The sequence below is a fragment of the Aquila chrysaetos genome, chromosome 2, assembly GCF_900496995.4.
Source record: "Aquila chrysaetos chrysaetos chromosome 2, bAquChr1.4, whole genome shotgun sequence".
Taxonomy (NCBI): domain Eukaryota; kingdom Metazoa; phylum Chordata; class Aves; order Accipitriformes; family Accipitridae; genus Aquila; species Aquila chrysaetos.
Window position 1 is genome coordinate 7,479,247 of NC_044005.1, and position 22,324 is coordinate 7,501,570.

The following is a 22,324-nucleotide window of genomic DNA, read 5'->3' on the forward strand; positions in this document are numbered from 1 at the left end:
CCCAGCCGGTGCGGGGGTGGGGGCGACCCCGGCCGCCCGGCCCGGCCTGGCCCGGTCCTGCGGGGCTCCGCGGGACCCGTGCGGGCGTTTGCGAGGCGGCTGCGGGCCCCTCGTGTGCCCCGCTCGCCTCTCCCGGCGGCAGCGGTTCCGTTTGAGGCCAGGGGCTGGATCGCGGTGTGGGTCTGAGGCGGTGCGTTCGGCTGCTTCTCTGTAGGGAAGTGCTCGGGGGAGGGCGGAGGGGATGTGTGTGTGTGTGTGTGTGGAAACAGAGGGGACTCGGCGTGTTCGGTACCGGCTCCTGTCCCGAAGGGGCGTGAGGCTTCGGGGTATGAAACGGGGAACCTAGAGAAAAATACATTTCTCATCAACTTGAACACTTCTTACTTGTATTTAATACTGTGCTTGGATAGTTAAGGGAAGGAAAAAAAAAAAGTGATTTGTGTTATTTTTTTGGCGTGTTAATTCTCCTGAATGAGGAATGCTTTGTCTGAAGGTTTGATGCTGGTTTAAATGTTGGAAAATCCTCTTGTGAACCTGTGCTGGTGGTGGTGTTTACTCATTCAGTATTTTTTTTTTTTGCAACAAGAGTCACGAGTTTTTTTTCCCCAGAGATGAACACTTAGATAATTCCCACCACTGGCTCTAGCTGTTTTAAGTCATACGTAGTCTGAAATCATTCATTTTCAGATCTGGAGATCTTCCTTAGTGTGGAAGTTTTAAAGGTTCTAACCTAAATTCTTTCTGGATACATATGATAGAAGCCTCATACTGCAGTAGCAGCCCTTTCTGGTGGTTTTTTTTTTTGTTGTTTGTTCATCTTTTGTGTATTTTCATCTTTCCTGTGATGTGTATGTTAAGTTGTTTATATTTTTAAATGGCATATGAATTACATTGAAAAGACACAGCCTGAAAGCTTTACTTAACTTGACACAGTGTTGAACAGGATGAAGGAACTGGATTGCAACAAAGGATTTATGTTATTTTCTTAGATAAAAAGCGTTAGCTTTCATCCGGTTCCCTGATCCTGCTCTCTGTGGCCACATAAACACTTCTGTTGCCATGAGGGAAGGTGTGTGGGAGAGCAGCAGATGATGTCCCAGTAGTTAGTGGTGGTTGTGGAGAGGGTGTCATCAGGAGTGCCCCTTCGGTGACAGTGATGCTGGCTATGTAGAAGTGCAGCATTAGCTGGAGTTCAAAAGGTAACAGCCACATTTAGGCAAGGCAGTGCAGGTTTCAAGTGGTGCTTCTATCTTGTATTCCAGTGAAGATCAAAGGACTAGTGGTCTTGATGATCTTCTGCTTTCAAGCTCCTCCAGAGGCACTTCCAGCAGAGGACAGCATGTTTCAGTTTGCTCTCCTACTTTGGTTCTCAGTGGTTTTTTTGTAGCTGAGCTTCGCTTAAGAAAATTAGTCATGTTTTGTGCTTTACTGGGTCCAGCTGCTGACACCGTATTTGGGGTTGATGTCCTTGTCTTGCTTTCCTTGTTTTTTCCAGCTGCACAAGGACTGCTTCTGCTTCCCTCAGCTCTTGTTGTTTGCACTTCTGCATTTGGCAAGTGTTTTATCCAAGACCAGATCAGTAGTCTGGATCCGCGTGGCCCTGGGTTGAGCCAGCCGGGTATCTCTGCAGGGTGCTTACTGGGAGAGGGCTATGCAGACCCACCCAGACTGACCTTACCTGGACCCAGCAAGGTCTATTAGTCCCTCCTTTACCTTCCCAGCAAAGGGTATCTGTGCAGGTGGGCACCACTGCTTTAAAGCATGTGTATGAGGGTAAAGTTCAAGTCACTGTGGAAGTGGGATCTCTGGATTTCTCTGCTTTTGTTGTAATTAAAGACTCTCCGTCTTGATGTGGTTCAAGTGGGTCACTTTTCCTCTGTAATATCCTTCCAATAACTCCTTTAAGGTTGTGTTTTTATTATTGTATCCATATGATGTTACAAAGCTTTCATGCTGGAAGTAGTTTCTTAGTAACGGTTAATAAATTCTCGTAATAACTGATCATCTAGAAGCTGGAAGCTCAGATGAGGCACCTGTGAATGAAGTATGAGGGAAAAAGGGGAGGTAACTGACATTTGTTCTTTCATAAATTCAGGGTGTTTCAGGCACAAGGAAGGAATGTTTAACTAGTTCTCAAAGCAAATGAGCTAACATAAGTTTCTGATGGAGGTTTACCCTTCTTAGGCAATCTATTCCAATAGTTTGCTGTTCTTACCATTGAAAATACTTCTAATTTCTAATCTACATTTATTTGCTATAGTTTAAGCATTGAAGAATTCTAACATGCATTTTATACACCTTGTGAACTGCACCTCTTCTGCAGGAATGTGTCACGTGTTTTGGGTGCTTTCTCTGTGGTGTTTTCCACACTTAAGAAATCCCATTCCTTCGGTCTCTTCTCTTCAGTGATTTTTTAATTTTTATTCTTATACATCTGTGGGTTATTTTCACTGCTTTTCTTGAGGCTTTTTCCACTTGGTTTGCATTTTTCTGGAACACTGAAACTGGACACAGTGTTCCATCTGAGTCCTTAGTACAACAGGCAGAGTCAAAATTATTTCATGCGCGTTTCATATGATACCTGCATTTCATACATCTCAGTAGGATGATAAGTCTTTACATATTTTTTATTTTTTGCAATGATATGTGTGATTTATGTTCAGCATAAACCCAGATTCTTTAGCACTTTACCACTCAACATACCTTTAGCCAGAACAGTATTTAACCTTGCCTTCCATGTTGTGTTATGCAGCTGATTACTCTTACCTTTTTGCTCTGTCAAACTACGTATTACTTCAGGTGACTTTTGCTCTTGCTTCAAGTGACTTTGGATTCTGAGTCCCTCCATCCAAGCGCTTGTAACTGTCCTAGATTATACTGTTAACTTAAGTAAATGACCTTTCTGTCCTGATATTTTCCCATGTGTAATTTGTGGACAAGTTGTTGTCTGGGAGATCTTCAAAGTTGTTGCTTGTGACCACAAGAATCAAACTGAGGCAGAGCAAAATACGGAGTTGCCTGCAGGAAGGTCCTTGCTAAACAGCCTTTACCCCCAGCCCCCCAGGTTACTTTTTGTAACAGTGGAAAATGTTAAAAGATTAGAGCCATGTGAATGGGCTTGCTACCTTTTTTCTTTCTGACTGAAATAATGATAACTTATCTCTGGGTATGGGTTTCTAATCATCTCTCAGTACTTCAGTATGTACCGTATTTGTTTAGATTATATGACCGTCAATTTAAGAGTGTCAAAAGTCTAGTTAAACGCAAACTATATTGCCTCTAGTTGCCGTTTTGCTACCTACATTGTTACTGTGTCATTGGAGTAAATAAAATTTGTTTGATATGATTTGTTCTTAACAAATTGTGGGTTGGATCTTATCTGCTTCATTATCTGAAATATGCAGGAGGTAGGTCGTTTGTCTGATTATTTATTTCAGCATCTTCCCAGGGACTGACAGTAACCCTTACTGGTCCGTGTTTCCCTGTGTATTCAGTTTCCTGCTCTTCTGAGGCAGGTGCTTTTCCCTTTCTTCAGGCTGCTGGAACTTAGTGCAGAGAGCAGAGATAGTCTTTGATAACTGCCTTTGTCAGTTTTCAAAAGGTAAATATTATGTCTACCAGACTTGAAAACCTTGACATACTCTTTTAATGCTGTAACCCCTGAATATAGTCCATAGGTTTATGGAAGCTTATTAAGTTGTCAGCAGAAGCATATTGCCTTTGTCATGCTTTCTGTTTGAAGTCTGCCGATAAATAAGCGTAGGAAATTCAGAGTCTTGACTTTGTTGGCTTGGGAGGTTTGGAGCAATTGCTCTAATGCGTTTCCCGGTTCTAGCTTGTGTTCTTGCTCATTTTGCTGCCTTATGAGTTACATTAGCCAGTTAATCCCTCTTACTGAATGAAGATCGATGCAGAAAAAGCCCCAAGTGCTTTGGCATCATCTGTTAGAGATTTTTCCTTCCCATTGAATAGTGGGTTAATGTGCTCCTACTTTAACTGCTCTTTCTTTCACTGCAGACGTTCTGAAGGAATATTTTCATGTTACCTTCAGTGTTGCCTCCCAGTAGTTTCTTTCCTAATGCTTTGACCGTTCCTATTTTGTTAACTGTGCTGGTCACTTTATTAAGTGACCTTCAGTGATTTGATTTGCACTTGTGCAGAATCTCTTGAATTTCAAGTCGTTGAAGAGCCTATACTTAGCTGAGATGATATGTCAGTAAGCTTCAGGTCTTTCTCCCAGGTTTCAGATAGCTTGTGGTTTTACCATTAGTTCATTTTCTTTATTTTGTGGCTCTCTGTTTTGCCCTTCTGAAGAATTGCGAGAGTTGCTGCCTTATGCCTTCTGTCAGCCAAGTTGTTTCCACTTTTACGTTCTTAGCCAGTTCCTCCCCTTTGGTTAGAATGAAACTAGAAGAGCCTTCCTTTTATTGTGTATGGTTACATGTGGTGTTTTTTGGGTTGGGGTTTTTTGGGGGGTTTTTTTTTCTTTTTTCTTCTCACCTCCTATATAAACAAAGTTAATCTCAAAGTATTTGACAACTTGTTGGGCAGTGTGTGTCCTGTTTGTTCCTTCTTTTTTGACAGATGCCTGCAGTGAAGGTTCCTCTTGCTATGAAGTCCTGTGCTTTGGAGGCTTGGCTGTTCATTCTTCTCCTCTTCCCCACTTCATTAATTTAAATCTTGCTCATCTGGGTTAGATACTATGTGTTAGAGTACCTGTGTTGGCCTCCCATCTCTCTTTTACTGTGACCTTGATCCTGCCAACAAATTAATTCTGGATCTTGGCAGCAACATATGCAGATAGCTGTTTCTCCTGCCTGGTCCTTTCTGTATCTTCCTGTGTCAGTGTGCTTGACCCTATGTTAGAAGAACTCACAGTGGCCTTCTCCTAATGCTGCATGTTTGCCGTGTTCAGTTCCCCTGTGGTCAGTGGGGCTCCGGAATGTGTTCATGTCCGCTTGTGGCAGAGCAGGGGTCAGCGTGCTGATAAGCACAGCAGTGCTGTGGTAGAGATAAGGGATAGGCAGATGAGTGTGAGAGGATGAAATCGGGCGTTGGGTCTCGGCTGTAAACATCCTTCAAATTGGGCTTCCATTGCAGTTTATTCCAATGGAACCATGCCAAGACTTACAATTATGTGAATATTTTTTTCAGGGGTGGGGGTGGGTTATTTCTTAGTATTTTGTTTTCCTTGGTTATTGCTTCTTGACCAGTATCGCCAAAAGTGTAATACCATGTGGTTTTGGCATTAGAGTAATGTTAAATAACCCTTTTCCACTATAAATCTTCCCTGTCACCGGGAGGGAAGATGATAAATTAGCAGTTAAAAGTTGTTCTAGGATGAGACTTAGTATGGAAGTGCTCAGTTCAAGAATAATGAATGTCTTTTAAAGTTTATTTTCTTAAGTATAGCAGAGGTTCAAGGCATCAGATACTTGGCTTTAAAGATGCTTTTGTGCGGGGGAAAGTGTGTCTAATTATGGAGCAATGCTTGATTAAAGTTCTGCAGTGTATTAGTTTCTCAGGTGCACTGATGGCTTTGCCTTCTTTTAAAAGTTCACTCTCAAGAATTATATTCAAAAGCCTTTATGCATGCGTGACAACTTTTGATTATTCAGACGATTCCTAATGTCTGGTTTGAGTGTACAGATGCTGGGTGCGTGCTTGCCAATGGAGTTGTAATCCACCTGGCTTCATTTGGGATCATGAATTATCTTTTACTTTGCCTGCTTGGATTTTGTGGCCTGTGTTGAGTTTTAGGAGGCAGGTTAAGCATATCCCACTGGTTTACTTACATAAAGAGGAAAGGAAATGCATCTACCGAAAACTGCATTAAAAGAATGTTAAGGTTGTTACTGCAAACAGGACTGGGTAAAGAAATTTACTGTTGGCTGTAAACTTGGACCATATGGTCTCCAACAATCAGACATGAAAATCTTAGGTAAAAAAGGTAGTTAACTGGGGCTGCTGGTTCAGCTTTTTTGTCTCACTGCCTGCTATAGGGAGGAGGAGGGAAACTGGTATGTAAAGCTCTTTCTTAGGAGTCAGTCCTGCTGCTCCAGCTACTTGTGACCCATCCTGACTCGTAGAGAGAGGAAACGTGGATGTCTGCAGACCAACAAAAGCAAAGAAACTCCCTTTCCTCCCCAGTGTCATGCCAGCTGTTGTGCTGTCTCTGCAAAGTGTCTTTCCCATGCTTGACATCTCTGGGAGACAGGGGCACAGGTACCAGAGCAGCCTCCACAGAAAACCGATAGGCTTGATTTCAGCTGCTGCCAGTGTAGTGGTTTTGGGTTTGTTCATGTACTGCTGCAATCTTAGATGGCAGTTAAGGAACTTGCTCTATTATAAGATTTTCTGGTGTCTTTTTCCTGTCTGCAAGAGACTTATGGAAAGGTGTCTAGGCTGCTTATTAAAAGGTCTTTTTTTTTTCTCCTTTTCCCGGAGGGAGATGTGTTTATTTCTTGCTTAATTTGTTAATAAGGCTTCAAAATGAAGACAGCATAAAAATGCTTGCTATCTCTAGGCCCAGCTTTGCGTTGCTCAGGGGAGACATCAATTCACTGAGTTGTGTTGTGGGGATTCTGTAATCTGCCCTGCACCCTGTTATGGCTGTTCCAGGGATTCATTAGGGGGTAAGTGCATCCTCTGAGAACTCTAATTGCGGTGCTAACGGCTGCTAAAATGAAGAAACAGAGGTTCCATTATTTGCATATTTATTTTAATGTCAGGAGCATTTGGAGTTTTGTGGCTGTCAGATTCCCCCGGAGTTGGAAGTAGGAACATCCCTGGTGAATTTGGGGCAGCGGGGTCTCATGCCAGTGCATGAGGCTGGAGTCATCAGAAAAAAAGTTTGGAATCTTCTTGTTTAAGCTCCTTCCAAGTGAAAGGATTGCTTGGCTTCCTGCTGCATTCTTCTCTGCAGTGTGGTTCAAGAAAATGCCTTTCTTCTAAGATGGGGGGAAGCCCTGGAGATTGTGGAAAATAACATAAAACTGTATTTCAGCCAAGTGAGTTTGAGTGAAGAAGTCTAACTAGAAGTAAGAAGTGAGGATCTGTCAGACCTGGAACTTTGAACTTGAGCATGTGGGAATTAGGTGCTTAAATACATATTTGAATTTTATTCGGCAAGCTTTTTTCCTAAAGAAAATATCTTAAATGCAAGATATACAAAGACAATGATACTGTATTCAGGGCTGTCATTTGCACCATAAAGGTTGGCTGTGATGTATATGATTTTTAGGCTACGACATTTTTATTAATACAAAAGTGGGGTGCAGGCTCATGAGTGTAAATGGTATGAGTAGTGCTGGTTGAACCATAGAAATGTGCATGTGAATGCAGGACCCGTTAACAGGCAGCAGGCACAAGGAAAAGAGTCACCATACTCTGGTAATTACTAGTACTTACTGCTCCTTGCAGGAGCTGATCTAGTTTGCTAACCTGGCAGAAAATGAGAAGCTTTTTTGATAAGTTATGTGGTGGTGTTTGTACAGGGCTAGTGAGTTGGAGTGGCTTGTGAATGGTAGACAGGCATCAGAGGTGGTGCAAGTTAATCTGTAGGAACGTGCGTCCACAAGTAAGGTAGGAATAGGGTTGAAGGAAGGACCTTGCTATGGCACAATGTTAATTTAGCTTGCACCATTTTGTGAAGCTGCATGCTTAAAAAGGTGGCTTATCTGGGAGAGCAAGTGCTCTGTTTTGTCTCTTAGGCTTGTTTTCTTGCTGCTCTTGCCATATCACATCTCAAATTAGATTCCTGGGTGGTAGATTTGTACTTGCGTGAAAAACTATGTAGTCTTGGTGGAATAAAGCAGATTGGGACTACATGTAGCTAAAAATCTCAACCAGAAAAGGAATTTTGTGTGGTCCTAAAAATGACTACTTTGCTTTGGTGAGGTAAGTATTGAAAACTATGTAGCCTATTTCATTCCCAACGATTTACATCTCTGAGAGAAATCTCTTTGTTTCTTCTGGGTGAGTTGGGAGACACATCGGGGAGGTTTTTACTCACCTTTGTCAGTTCTACCAAGGGAAGTTAGGTTAACTGGTGGTTGGTTGAAATAGTTGCACAACCATAACCTGTCTGCATCCTCAAAGGAAGAAGCAAAATTACTTTTTTTTAAAGTGGAATGTGATCCTTCAGAAAGAAAGCTTTTTCATGACTTCTTAGGGAATAGAAATCTAGGTCATCTTTCTTCTTTGTCTTTTTGAAGTTATTCCTGTTTTTATTAATTGGGGTTAGATGCTCTTTGGACTGCGTTCCGTCCCATTACTCTTCCAAAGTCTCTCCGAGTTAGTCATGGGAGGTGATTAAATCGTTGCTGAATTACCCAAGAGGCTATTTCCTTCTGCCATCCAGTTTTGACAATGAATATTTGCTTTTAAATTTCACTCTGAATCATGGTCTTAATACTTCTGATGAAGTGGTGTTAATGCTTCAGTTATATTATTCTTTTGTTTTACAACTGACATATTTAGAAAATCTTCTCTTTTCTCTGTTGAGCTATCAATTGGCATGTCTGCTTAGTAATACTTCTTGTCTGCTTAGCAAAGCTAGCAGAGCTCTACTCTTCATTCCTCGTAAATACTTTTCGAAAATTTAAGTTGTAGTTCTGCTCTGAGATGTAACCATGGCAAAAGAAAAGCTATTGTTTGTATCCTCAATCTCCAATCAGTAAATTGAGAAGTAAATTCTTTTTCCTTGGTTCTGAAAATTCAGTCTGGCTAAAATCTGCAGCCTGGGATAATGAAAATGGCTAATGGGTTTGGGTGCCCAGCTTGAGGAGTCTTCAAACATGCTCTACCCTTTTTGTTGGGTAAATGTTTACCATGGTAAGGTTGAATATGGTAAATGTCCGGCATGGTAATTGTCCAACACAGGTGTGGTAAATCTCTATGCTTAAAATAAGTGCTTCTCAAAAAGAAAGCAAACACAGTAACCTTTTAAACAATTTGATGTTAGGTGGTTTTTTTTTTTTTTCTTTTAATTGCATTCTACTGCAGTATAACTCAAGCCAATAATTCTGTGGGTTTGTGAGAAAGAAGGACATCTGACTTGCTTCTCTGTGGTTGCATTAGCTACCAAATGTTAATAAGCGATATGCATAGGTTTAATATTTATGAAATTAAGCAACTATATTCCTGAATAATTTTAAAAAGCATGTCTCAGTAATTGTAAATTCCCAGCAGAGCAGATCTGAAAGTACCCTCTTGGAGTACTCAGAAGTTGCATTCGTGTGCACGCTCTTTGCTTGTTTTTTTTTCCCCAGGACAACTGAAGGTGAAGTTTGAAGAAAAGCTAGGTCAACATTTTGGAAGTTGAATTGAGTACTCCAGTGTTCAGATTTGGTTAGGAAATTAAGAAATAAAAAAATCTTCCCTGATAGTAACAGGATATGGGACAGGCAGGGTGCTGAGCTTGCGTTGTGGATGCTTAAGTTTCATGTTGCTGGTTCCCTCTTTGGTTTAATGATATGCAGGAAACAGTGGATGTTTCTTCACAGAAAGGCCACTCTGGCTGTAATAAAAGTCATAAGTAGTAGTCCTAAGAGTGAACTGAATTTTGTAATGACATCTACTTGGTTTTTCTTTTTTAAAAAAATGTTTTGCAAGAATTCTATTTGACAAGACCAGATCTGAGAAAAGAACTTAGCGGGAACTGCTGCTATGTATGACAAAATTAGACTTTAATTGTTGTAGCTAAGATCATTTTTTGATGCCCTGAAAATGATATTCAGAGTTGTTCTTCCGTTGAATATAACACATATGCGGGGAGAGAATGTATTAGGAAATTCTTGCAGGTTTTTTTTGTGTGGAATGCAGGTAAGTTCAGAGAAGTGACAACAAGATGCCTCTGCCACAAAGGAACAATGAGCAAGTAATCTGGTCTGATAAATATTTTGGCTCCAAATTGAGAAACATGTAGGTAATGATTTTTGCTGTTTAACATGAGCAGGACAACTTCTTTAACATTATAGAGGAAGATAAGTGGTTCTACTGAGAGTTAGGAAATAGTGGGATGGGGCAGAGTAAGGAACAGGTTGTGGCTTTTTTTTTTTTTTTTTTGAGAAGCAACATTGAGGTAAAAGTTCCCAAGCCCTAAGAATGTTCTGCTTCCCAGTTTTTATTAATGCCAAGCAGTGCGGCCAGGGTGGCAAAGAAGGACTGGCGTTCCTAGACAGCAAAAAGCAATGGAGTGGTTTGGCTAATGTTGACACCTTCAGAGTGTTGAGCCAGAATGGGAAGTGTTAGGTCTAATAGAGCAGGAAAGTTTGGCACTGGAGTTAGATGTATTGCAAGAGCTGCTGGCAGAGCCAGGGTGAAGAAGGTGGACCTCTGGTTCCAGACAAGTACAGGCAGGCAAATGTTTAATGTCTTTGTCATCCTTAGTTGCAATATGTCCTGTGTTTTCTGTTTAAAAAAAAAAAAAAAAAAAAATCTTTGTGGGGGTTAGGAGCTGAACAATCTGTAGGTGCAACTAAAGACCAGATAATCTTTAGTGCGAGTATACGAATAGCCTTGTGTAAATAGAAGAGTTCAGATTCTTCTGGGAGTAGCTGTCTGCAGGCTTAAAAAGACTGAAAAAATAAACCCTGGATGGCGTCAGGAAGGACTGTCGGTAGCAGTTGTGTAGTTTGATAAGCATGTGACTGATGTGCTGTGAACTGGAGATGGGAGGCTGCCTTTAAATCCCCAAGATCCCCTTGTTCCAGGAAAAAAATGAAAAGTTATCTTTAGCATTGGGATATGGTTGTATTCTGTAAAGGGAGAGAGGAAGGTTAACAGGACTGAGGGCAATGCTAGGATGATGTGATGTTGCTGTGAATGTCTTTGTTGTGGTTTAACCCCAGCCAGCAACTAGGCACCACACAGCTGATAGCTCACTTCCACCCTACCCAGTGGGATGGGGGAGAGAACTGGGGGAAAAAAAAAAAAGTAAAACTTGTGGGTTGAGATAAGAACAGTTTAATAGAACAGAAAGGAAGAAACTAATAATGATAATAATAACAATAATAAAATTACAATCATAATAAAAGGATTGGAATAAACAAAACAAGTGATGCACAATGCAATTGCTCACCACCCACCAACCAGTGCCCAGTTAGTTCCTGAGCAGCGATCCCCCCAGGCCAGCTCCCCCCAGTTTATATACTGGGCATGATGTCACATGGTATGGAACATGCCTTTGGCCAGTTGGAGTCAGCTGCCCTGGCTGTGTCCCCTCCCAGCTTCTTGTGCCCCTCCAGCCTTCTCGCTGGCCAAGCATGAGAAGCTGAAAAATCTTTCAGTTAGTATAAACATTACTTAGCAACAACTGAAAACATCAGTGTGTTATCAACATTCTTCTCATACTAAATCCAAAACACAGCACTATGCCAGCTACTAGAAAGAAAATTAACTCTTTCCCAGCTGAAACCAGGACAGTTGTCAGCTGACCAGGCTTGGAGGAATTTAGGAGCTGGAGAGATATTTGTCTGTTGCGCTTAGTCTAGAATTACTGTATTTGTTTGAACCTTTTTGTTTCCACTCTTGCAAGAAAGCCTGGCCTAAAATTTTGCTAAACAAATCCTTGATTTCTGTTCTATCTGCCTAGTTTTGGGGAAAGGTAATACAGGATGGAACAGCAGACGTGGCCAGAATTAGTTGTCTTTACGTGGGCAGTATCTCAATGATGTATATAAGTGGAAGAGCCCCTCGGAGATTTGTTCCTTGGGATGAGGTTAGGGAACTCAAATTGCATGGGGTTCGTGTGGGAACCTTTGCGGACAGATTTTGGAAAGGAGCCTTCTCTTTTGCAAGGAACGCATGACTGGGAAACATCTTGTGGCTCTGGGGAAACTCTGAAATGCTGTAGTGGAATCAAAAGGGGAGGTTGACTCCCAGTCTTATTGTGTGGCAGTAAATGAAGCAGCAAAGATCACGAGGGGGACTTGCTTGGAGAAAGGGGTATGACTACATGAGGACTGGAGAGAAGGAGTGATGACTAGGCTAGAGAAGGATTTAGGACTTATTTGGGAAGACTGAGGAAAAACGGAGCTAAAGAACTGTAGAGGAAGATGTGAGGTTCGAGGAGGCTGAATGCGTGGGGAGCCCGTGTCTATGGGAAGTTCAGAGGTAAGGATAGTGAGCGTCTGTGTGTGTGTGCTTGCATGTGTGGGGAAGGGGTGTAGGTGTTTAAATGGAAGTTAGCTGAGCAAGGAAGGAGTCTGTTCCTGGATCCAAAAGTCTTGGTTGGGGGAAGAAGGAAGGATGCAGAAGCGGTTGGCACTCTGATATCCTGCCTTCCCTCATTGGGCTGGAGCAGCACCCCGGGGTGTTTGAGTTACTTTACAGAGCCCTGGGGTGGATCTGGCCAAGTTCCTGGAGCCCGGCATTTCACAGGGGCTCCAGGTCTGCCCATCGGACTTCCCTGCAGGAGTGCAGGCTGTGTGCAACTGCTCCCGTGCTCCCCAGGAGCTGTGCTTTGAGCAGAGGAGATCCTGTATAGTGCTAATGCTAATCACTCTCAAATCAGGAATGTGAAATTTGGGCATGCTTCAGGCATTAATTGTAGTGGCTTAGTTTCCTTATCTGTGGGGATAATACTACCTCATGGTGGTTTTGAGAAGGTCAGTTATTTAATGCTGACTATGCATGCCAAAGAAAACTGGAGGGAAAAGAAAAAGTAAACGTGTCGAAGCAGGATTTGAACAGGGCAGAATAAACAAGGTCTGAGGATAAACCGGCATTGTCTGCATGCATGTTAGTTGAGCGTTGCCTATCCAGAGGGTTGAAAGAGGTGGCAGTCCTAACAGGTTGGAAAGAACAACCCTACCTCTCGGTTCTTGGCAGGCCATGCACATTAACTGTAAGGAAAACATGTAATGCCCGGGCCATGTATTGTGCAGGCTTGTTAGAGGAATAACATGACATTGAGGCCTCTACCCCGCTGCCTGACTTAGTTGACATAAGGTAATGCGTATCGAGGGGAGTGGATGGGGAGGAGCCGAGTAACAGCCTGATTGCATAAGCCTTTTTTCCAAAGAAAACTGGGGTAACATAATGTGGAGATATAATAAATTTATGTCATAGTGCATGACCACAAGAGGGATCAGACCACTTGAATTTTCACTTTTGTGTTTTTGATTCTGCATTCTTTAATGTAGCCTGGTTATGGGTGTTTTACATATGGAGATTGTAATTGTCTGACTTGCCGATAATAATGCTAGAAATCGAGTTGAGTATGGGCTTCTGTCTAGTTTTTCTGCCACAGGTCTTTTTCTTGGTTTCAGTCTCTGCAGTAAAAATAAGGCTGTATTACTGCATGACTTTGACAGATAGTTTTACATTTCTACTTGCACCAGAAGTTATGTCTTATTGTTTGCTAGGTAGGACTTCATTTCTAATACTCTTGTTATGTCTCTTTAAGTGAATATTTTAAAAAGATCACTGTGCCATTAAGTGAGTTCAGGACCTGTACAGAGTCTGTATTTTATGTAAGTTTGATCATTAGAACTGGATTTCTAGCTTTCTACCAATTCCCCTCTTCTTGAACATCAGTTGTATAGTTGGCAAACATATATAAGATGAATGCTGATCTGAAAGTAATCATTCATAGAATATAATGGACCACAATCACTTTCTCTTACACCTAATTAGTCCAACATTATATTTTAGAATCCATATTTTTTTAGGGATAGTAGAAAGATACAAAGTTGCCTGAAGGAGAATTGCCTCAACTTTCTGTTCTGTGTCCTTCCTTCACAAATATAGAAGCAGCTATATCATTGAAAATTTAATGAAGCTTTCATCAATATAATGCTGTGCCTCTACATTCTCTTAAATGTATTCATATTTAATGAGCTTCTAATTCTAATTTCAGGTAACAGGAACAACTGAATATAACCATAAATCTGATTTGTTTGTGAACAGCGTGTCCCATGTAATTTACAATTCGTAAAGTAGTCATTGATGGCCAGTGTGGTAAAGCACGGGAAGAGTTGTACATCTGAGCATCAAGCAGCTGCTATTTAAATCGGCTTTTGGCTGCATTTGGTAGTTTGTTAAAAATGTTTTGTCTCAGATCTCTCCCCCCCCCCCCCCCCCTTAAAAATCAGCATCAGAAAACAGAAGCAATGACCTTAAAGCAGTGAGGTTGCCTGAGTGTCATATTTGAGTATTTCTGTTTTGTGCTTTGTTTTTTTTTAATTCTTAGCAAGCCTAAGGTTAGTTCCTTAGTTAAAAAGTACAATAGTGGGAAAATATTTTGGATGTGTGGGAGAGCTGGTAATACTGAATAAAATATAGAATTGAGTATAATTAATTACAGAAGATGGAAATAGTCTAGGAATAACTGTGAAGATATCCTACTGCACTCTGGACAGTCTCAAATGGGAGATTTCTGTGAAGCATCAGATAATGCTGCACTGCTAGGCTTGGCTGGAAGAAGTGACAAGGCTTGTTTTGCTCTTTCTTACTGGGAGTGAATTGTAATGCTGAAGAGATGGTATTGTTTACCAAATTTTATGCAATAACACCACCTATGAGTACATAATTACATTTTCAATTAGAATAAGAAAACATTAACACTGAAACATTGTTTTGATCATGTGAAAATACTTTATTGGTCTATCTGCATTATTTAATTTATGGTCCTTTTATTGTTTCTCATAATCATAATTGACATTTATCCATTAATATTTAATTTGTGTTTTGGAGGTTAATTGCAGAAAAAGGCCATATATAATGTGATGCCATTGAAACATAAAATTTAATAACCAGAAACATTCTCTACTACACATAGTATTGCCTTTTGTAATAATACCAAAGGCAATGTAGAGAATGGTATTCACTCCACCTCCTTTCTTGGCAGTATGCAATTTTCCATTTCATCTATTAAGAAGTCTTTTAAAAAGAAATCTTAATATAGTACCAAGAGAAAGCTACACTTGCACAGCACATGTTAGTATCCTGATTGCTTTTGACTGTTCTTATTTTCTTGCATTAATTTACTTGGAGCATTACACTAGCAGGGCTAATCAGGATGTTTTCCCACATATTTTTTAATCCAACTTTTTATGCACATTTTAGCAGCCTCACAAATGGAACACTATATGCTGAGCATATTATGTGGATATTCTTACTGTTTCAGGTATGTATAGCAGCCCCAGAATTTTATTCAATCTTTAGCAAGACTTAACACTTGACCATCACGGTCTCCTCTCGGAGCAGACCAAGAGAAGTTGTCGGACTGGCATCTCTTGGGAGGTGCAGCTCTGGAGCCTGCCTCCTTGGAGCTGCCACTGTGCAGCCCCTCTGGGTGCCATTGGCACAGGCTTGCAGGGAGAATGGTCTAGGCAGCCAGCTAGGATGGGACAGGAGTGACCTGCCTTTTGTCTCCTCGGTCAGTTCTGCCCTGCTGTGATTTGAGCCCTTGCCCAGGGGAAGCCGTGGCAAATGCGGTGCAGCCTGCAGTGCAGTCCCTGCTGCAGGCTGGGTTGTAATCCCTGGTGCTGATGGTTCCCCAGTCCCTAGCACATGTCCCTGCAAGAACACTGATTTTTTACCTTCTGAATTCTTCCCTACTTGATTTTTAAGGCTTTCAGAGACTTTCTTTACTAGAAAAGATCTGGTGTGGGGAAGTAAATCTGACATTTCCTGAAGTAGGAAGGTGAATTCATTTGCTGTACCAGTCTGTTCTAGGCATTTCATGCTGGGCAATGTCAGATATGTATCAGTGATAGACACTTCCATGGTGTACTGATTTCTATATTTACTGAATTTATGATGGATAGTTAAAAAATACAAATTTCTAATTAAAATTCTCATTTCCTAGCCATTTGGGATGTAGAGCAGTACAACAGCAGAGCAGATGAAAGAACTGTTAAGAAAATTGTTGTTTCAAAGACTAGCTCAGTTCATCAGGTGCTTGAATGCCAGCATAGCCTTGCTCATGCAAGTAGCCCATAGAAACAGTGAGACGCCTCGTGACAATTATTTTTAGGATCAAAACCATACTATTTATTTTAACTTCTAAAAAAATGTACATCAGTTTTTCTGACAGTCGTTTTTCTGTCAAATAGTTTACTTAACACAGACAAACAGTTTATTTAAGATAAGTTGATAGCAGTAGATTTGGAGTTTGTCCTAATGCAGTCACTTTTCATATTTGGCTTGGACTATTTACAGTAGAAGCTGAAGGTGGTTGAGATGAGGGAGAGGTGTGGTGGTTTGTTTGGTTTTTTTCCTTTAAACATTACCAGTTCAAAGGTCTTAAATGGCTGTCCCTCATCTTCTCCTGAGTGACATCAGATCTTTTACTTGCCAGTCTTAAGCATTGACCTCTTTTGACTAGGTCAGCTTTTGACTAGGGATTGTAATAAATATACCAGTCCAACTTCGTTTCATGATGAGAGTGCTTTTCTTTTTTTTTTTCTGTAATAAAAATCTGTTTATTTTCCTTTCCCAATTTCTGCTGAATTTTTTTTTTTTTCCAGATTGTTTAAAGATAATTCAAGTATTTTTTACTTGGAGCCTCTTGAGGTATGTATAAATTGCACCTAAAAGCTATGTTCCAAGCTTTGTTTTGTAGTTTAGTGCCCAGAAGTTAGAAAATGCCAGAAAAAGGATTCCTTGTTCAGTCTTAGCTTTGTTCCTCTGTATATACAGTAGTGTACTATTATTGACATAGAATGCTATTTTTCATCTTGCAGGACCTGTTTTGTACCATATTCAGAGAATATTTTAATCAGTTATTTTCTGGACATTATCAAGCATATGTAATGAATAGGAGGATCATTGATTTCTTTTTCTGTAGTGCTTAGTGTCTCTGGATATAAAACCTTTTGTGCCTATATTTCTCCTGTGATATAAAAGCATTGCTACCTCTATCTTACTGATGAGAAAAATCATGATTTTACAAGGATCTCTAAATTTTGAAGTGTGCTATAAGGGGAATGTTAGAACTTCTTTCCCATCTACCCTTCATCTTCAAACACACAACCCGCTTCCACAGCAAACAAAACCAGCCTTTTGAGAGCCTTGTAATGAAAAGTGTTAAACTTGGACTGTGCCAATCCTATGAATAGCTGTTGGGCATTCCAGAAAAGGGTATTTGTTAGTTAAGGTAATTATATTTCAGCTTTGCTCTGCAGTATAGTTTTGGAGTTTTTTAGAGGTTTTATTTTGTGTTGCAACATTGAGCTCATAGATGACTGGTGATTTGTGCAACCTAGTGTTTGGGCAGGTAATCCACTGGATCATCTCAGTGCTATGAGCGAGATTAAAACTGAAGTTCTGGTCCTGGCGGAAAGGAAACTAGGTGTAAAAAGAAACAGTAGAGTTTCAAAAGAAGTGGGGTTGTTAGGGGCATGGGGGGTTTTTTGCTTTGTTTTTTCCCCGCTTGATTAATTTTTCTGTTACGCTTTATTGTTCAGCCTCATACACAGTTATATTGGCACATCTGAGGGGCAGCAAGCTGCGGTGCCAGTGCAGGTACATGGAGGAGATGGGGATACACAGCAGCAAGGTCTGTTTTGCCACCGAAGAAAACCTGTTGTGCAGCTGCCCCCTGTGCGTCTTTTCTGTGGGTCCTCTGTGTGTTTTCTGAGATGCCTCGGCAGCCATGCACCTTCACATGCAGGTTTTGTCTATGCAGTTTTTAAGCTGAATCATGAACACAAGGATTGCACTTTGTCAAACATCTGTGATCGTGCCCTTTCAGGGGAATTGTTATGGCTTGTGCTCAAAATGTTATGACTGTTCCTGCACTGTGCTTCTAGCACTATAGGAGCTTTGTGACTGGCCTTGGTATATGCTTTGCATGTGAAGACATCAGACATCACTGGTTGTGCCTTTTATGAATAAAGGTGACAGGAAGAAAAGATGAGCAGTGGTGTGGTTAAAAAAAAAAAAAAAAATTACTGGCTACATGTGTGTGTTGACTTCCACTTGAGTCTCCATGGTCACTCCAGCTAATTGAAGTCCAGGCGTTTGTTCCCTGTGTCACATGCCTGTCCCATCCTTGTGTTCCTACCCTTTTTTTTGGCACTGAATGGTGAACCAGTTCAAGGAGGTGATCCATTTAAGGGTTTTAGTCTAGTTACCAGCTGAATTAGCTCCTTGTACTGCTCCTGGGCATGTGTGCTGTTGTATGGGTACTAGGACTTGACTCTACCTTGCACTTGTAGTAGCCATATGTGGTGCCAGTAAAAATAAATAAATAAATCTCTGTATTAGGTACTTGTATGTGTCTTTGTTGATAACTTCAGTGCTGTGCCAGGAGAGTGCTGTCTTGCAGCATAAAGTGGCCACGTAGGTGTGTGGCAGCCATGCAGAAAAAAACTTTGATCTCAGATGATCCCACGTGATTTCCCCAATACATACTGTGGGAGTTAAGGTGTTTGTTTTAGTTGACAGCTTGAGCATGCAGAGGCTCTGTTTTTCTTTTGCTCAAACACCGTATAGCTTGGATTTGGATTTAGCTTAAACAAATTGCAAGGAACTGTCTCTTCATGTTACATAAAGTTTATGTTCCTGAGAATAAAAGGATCACTTGTGGATTACTGGAAGTGTTGCAATTTGAAAAGAGCTATGCTGAGGAGGATACAACTTCCCTTTGAAATAGGGGAGAGTTTTCAGATCTCTTCTCATTCAGATCTTTTTGTAGTCCTTTAAAAGCTTGGGTAGGGGGATTTGGTTTACAGTGGCCTTCTAGCATTGTCACCAGTGCGAATGGAAAGCTGGTATGAGATATTACTCAGGAGGATGGTCACTGCACAATATGGTACTTGGTTAGAGTGATGGTTTTCATTTTGCTTATTTTTCTTCTCTACATAAAGTGAAGGTAATACAAAGCAAAATCTGTTTGGATGATAGTGGGAATGACAATGAAGCAAGCTTGATATTCGATGCATCACAACTGTCATCACCAAGCTGCTTTTTCTCTTCTCACTTTTTTTTTTTTGAGCAATGTTTACATTGGTAGTAGCCAGAAGGCCTTTCATGAGTCCCAACTCATAGTTCTGTGCAGGGAAAAGAAAGATCCTTGAATTAGCTGTAGTCTAAAAAGCAAACAAATTTGAGCAGGGAAGGTGAAGATATAGTGGGAACAAGAAAAGCACAATTTCCTCCTGACATAGTTGATACAAAGTGTCTCTTGCTAAAATGCTTGCTCAGTTTTATGCATTATTTTTCAGTGGAGCTGCAGGATGGGGTGGGGACTAACACTGATGTTGGAGCTTCATGGAGCGTAGGTTTAAGCAATCAGTGACTGTATTCATGGCTTGTAATCTCTATGCTGTTTCTCTTTCCCCCCTTGGAGTGGAGTAGGTGGGCTGGTGTCAGGGGGTGTTTGTGCAGTATCGGAGAGTGATCTCAAGTATGTAGGTCATCTTTGTCCCCTGGCTGGGGAAGCCATCCCACAACTTTGATCTGTGGTATATGCAGGTGGAAAAAAGGAGGAGGAAAAGTCATGCTCCTGTTAGCCTCCTGAAAGTACTTTGTGTCCTTGGAGTGCTAAACTTGGGGTCTTTTCAGAGGATAATAGATGCTGTACAGGTGAGTCAGCCTTTTGTGCTGAGGGCCAGGTGCTTGACTTATTTTCAAGCTGGCATGCTAGGACACACTGGCATTCATCACATTTATAAACACTCCTCAAAGTTGAGGAAGGCTTTTGTCTTGTAACCGGTTTTCCTTAATGCTCTGGGAGTGACTGGCTTGACGCATTTTCCCCAGGTGGCATCAGCAACCTATGAAATACAGAGGAAGCATTTCTGCTGCGTGACCTTTACAGCAGGATGATCTTCAGGAAGAACAACTAAGAGTGAGTGTCTTTGTATTTTTGGTACTTTTGCCCAAATATGTATGCTTTCGACTCCGGAACAGGGAATGAAAGGCTCCATGTCTTGGACCAGTCCTTTTGGCAATGCGGTTCTTGTTCTCATTTTTCTGCTATATGTGAATTTGGTGGTTGACAAGTCATTCCTGCAGAACAGGAAAAAGATAACTTTTTTTCAGGGGTGGTATTGGCAAATGGAACAGGGTAGGGTTGCAGTCTGTTGTGCTGAGTTTTATGTCAAGTTTAGGCTCTCACTTTTCTGAAAGAGCATTCAAGTTTGCCTTTAATAATCTATTACTTTTCTATAGCCTTTGTTTTTGAAAGGCTCATGAGTATTTGTCTGTAGCAGAGAACAAGTGAAAAGCAGTTCCTGATGAGTTTTCTACAATATTTGGTGTAAGCATGGCCTCGCTGCTAGGGCTCCTTACGGAGGGGACTGTTGGGCAGTCCTACATCCACACTGGGTTGCTAGGGAAAGCAAAAACTCTAGTTATATGGGAATTGTGCAATGCATGTAATAAGCATTTTCCCAAGTGTCTGGATCTGTCTTTTGATTTCCTTTTCTCCTTTCTGTGTAGTGGTTTTTTTGTTTGTTTGCTTTCAGTAGGCAACTGTCTTGAGGGGCCTAATCTTGAAAACAGTAATGAACAGAGTTTTTGTTTACTGGTGATACCTGTGGGACTGTTCAAATAAGTATATGGAGCTGAATCCAAGACCTCCTTGAAGCCCACCAAATATTGAGGTTTTGTTTCCTCTCCTCCTTTGAGACCTCTGTTCCCAGAGGAAGATTCCCAGAGGAATCCCATTCCCCAAGTAAAGCCAGCTTGCCTCTCCAGTAGTAGCTGCCTGAAAGATCAGGCCAGATTTTTTTCATAGTAAAAAAGACCTGAACATGTTCATATTTTGACATGTTATGTCTGAGAATGAATGGCTAAGCAACAGTTTACAGCTTATACGCACATTTTTAACTTAACTATGATGAAGTATTGAGTTTGAACATGCCTCTTAAATAGGTATCTTGGGGATGGAAAAAGTGACTTAATTGTATATTGTCAAAACCAAATAACTTCTTTTGGCATGGCCATTTAATGGACCATTTAGCTTCACTTGAATCTGGTTTTGCTAAAAGCTGCTGAGCAGAAATCACATGGGTTTGTATTTCACTGTCAACTGTTTGCTGTGTAGGTGGGGGTACGATGCAGGTGCTGGTGACAGTTTGAACTATTTGACTTTGTGCCCAGAGTGACAATTGCTGCCTAGTTAGCAGAACCAAAACATACTATCATCTTATTAGTGCATTCACATCTTTTTGCAATTAAACAGCATTATATTTAAGCTGCCTCTGCTATACACATTCCCACAGTTTTAACGCTTTATCATTTAAAGCCTATGAGAATTTGACTGAGATTTAATTCCACGTATACAGTCTGGGTAGCAGTTGAGTGTGATTGTATCTGTGTGGTTGAGGGCAGCTGCCCTGAGAAGTGAGTGTGTGTGAATCAGTATTGTCAAGGTTTTCAGTAACCAGATAAGAGGGAATGACCAGCAGGAAATACCCCTTTGTGGGGAGAGAGTCTTTCTTCCATGGGAGCACTTTCAGATAAAAGGCGAAAATTGATCATCTTGGTATTCGGTTGCAATAAATTTATATAAGGGCACATCAGCAAGGAAGTTCCTTTGGGGTGTTTAATAATGCTGATTTCTGCAGTTCTTAAAAAAACCAAAACAAAACAAAACACCACCTCCCCCCCCCCCAAAAAAAAAAAAAAAACAAAACCCAAAAACCAACCAGTATTTCACAGGTGCCTCAGTTCCATTGCTTAAAAGTTTTGCAGCCAAGTACTTGGCAGTTCTGGAAACTATAATATAAATTGCTGTTAGAGGTGATATTTTGGGGTGGAGTATTTTTTTGAGTAAGCATATACATCTTTAAACCATCTGAGTCACGTATTCTATTTTTTAATACAAAATGGTTTTGAAGACTCAGCATGTCGTGGTGGTGTTGATACAGCACAAAGCATAAGGTGACATGTAAAGGCCTCCTAAAAGAAGGGAAGAGAAGGGAGAATCTTATGTACATCCCTAGGATCACGGAATTAATTTACACATTTATTTTTTTCTAATGAACCTGTCAATCTTTGTTGGCAAGCTAAATAGGGTAGGGTGATGGTTCCAGTTTTGGGGCTGACATCCCCCCTGCTCCAGTTAACTAGATTGCTGAGGGAAGGTGGTAATGGTAGGGCAGCAGGCAATGGTTATGTGTCACCAGTACACAGAGGTGTGTTTCTTTCTATCTTGTGTTCAGTCATCTTGGGAACATGGCCTGATCTTTGTGATTTTCATGACCAACCGTAGCATGTTTTTTACTGCGGAATTTTGTTAGACTGGTTAACTTTGTACACTGGATTCAGGTCGTGCTGCAGTGGGTGTCACCAAACTTGTTTTACAGGGTTTTCCAAGGAAAACACCCAGTATGGTGTTTTCTGCTCTGAGTAGGCTGATAGG

General features: G+C 41.0%; 1 protein-coding gene across 2 annotated transcripts in view; it reads left to right on the top strand.

Moving 5' to 3' along the window:
- The window catches only part of MNAT1 (MNAT1 component of CDK activating kinase), a 127,414-nt gene that overhangs the window by 336 nt on the left and 104,754 nt on the right, over positions 1 to 22,324 (top strand). The window lies entirely within an intron of this gene.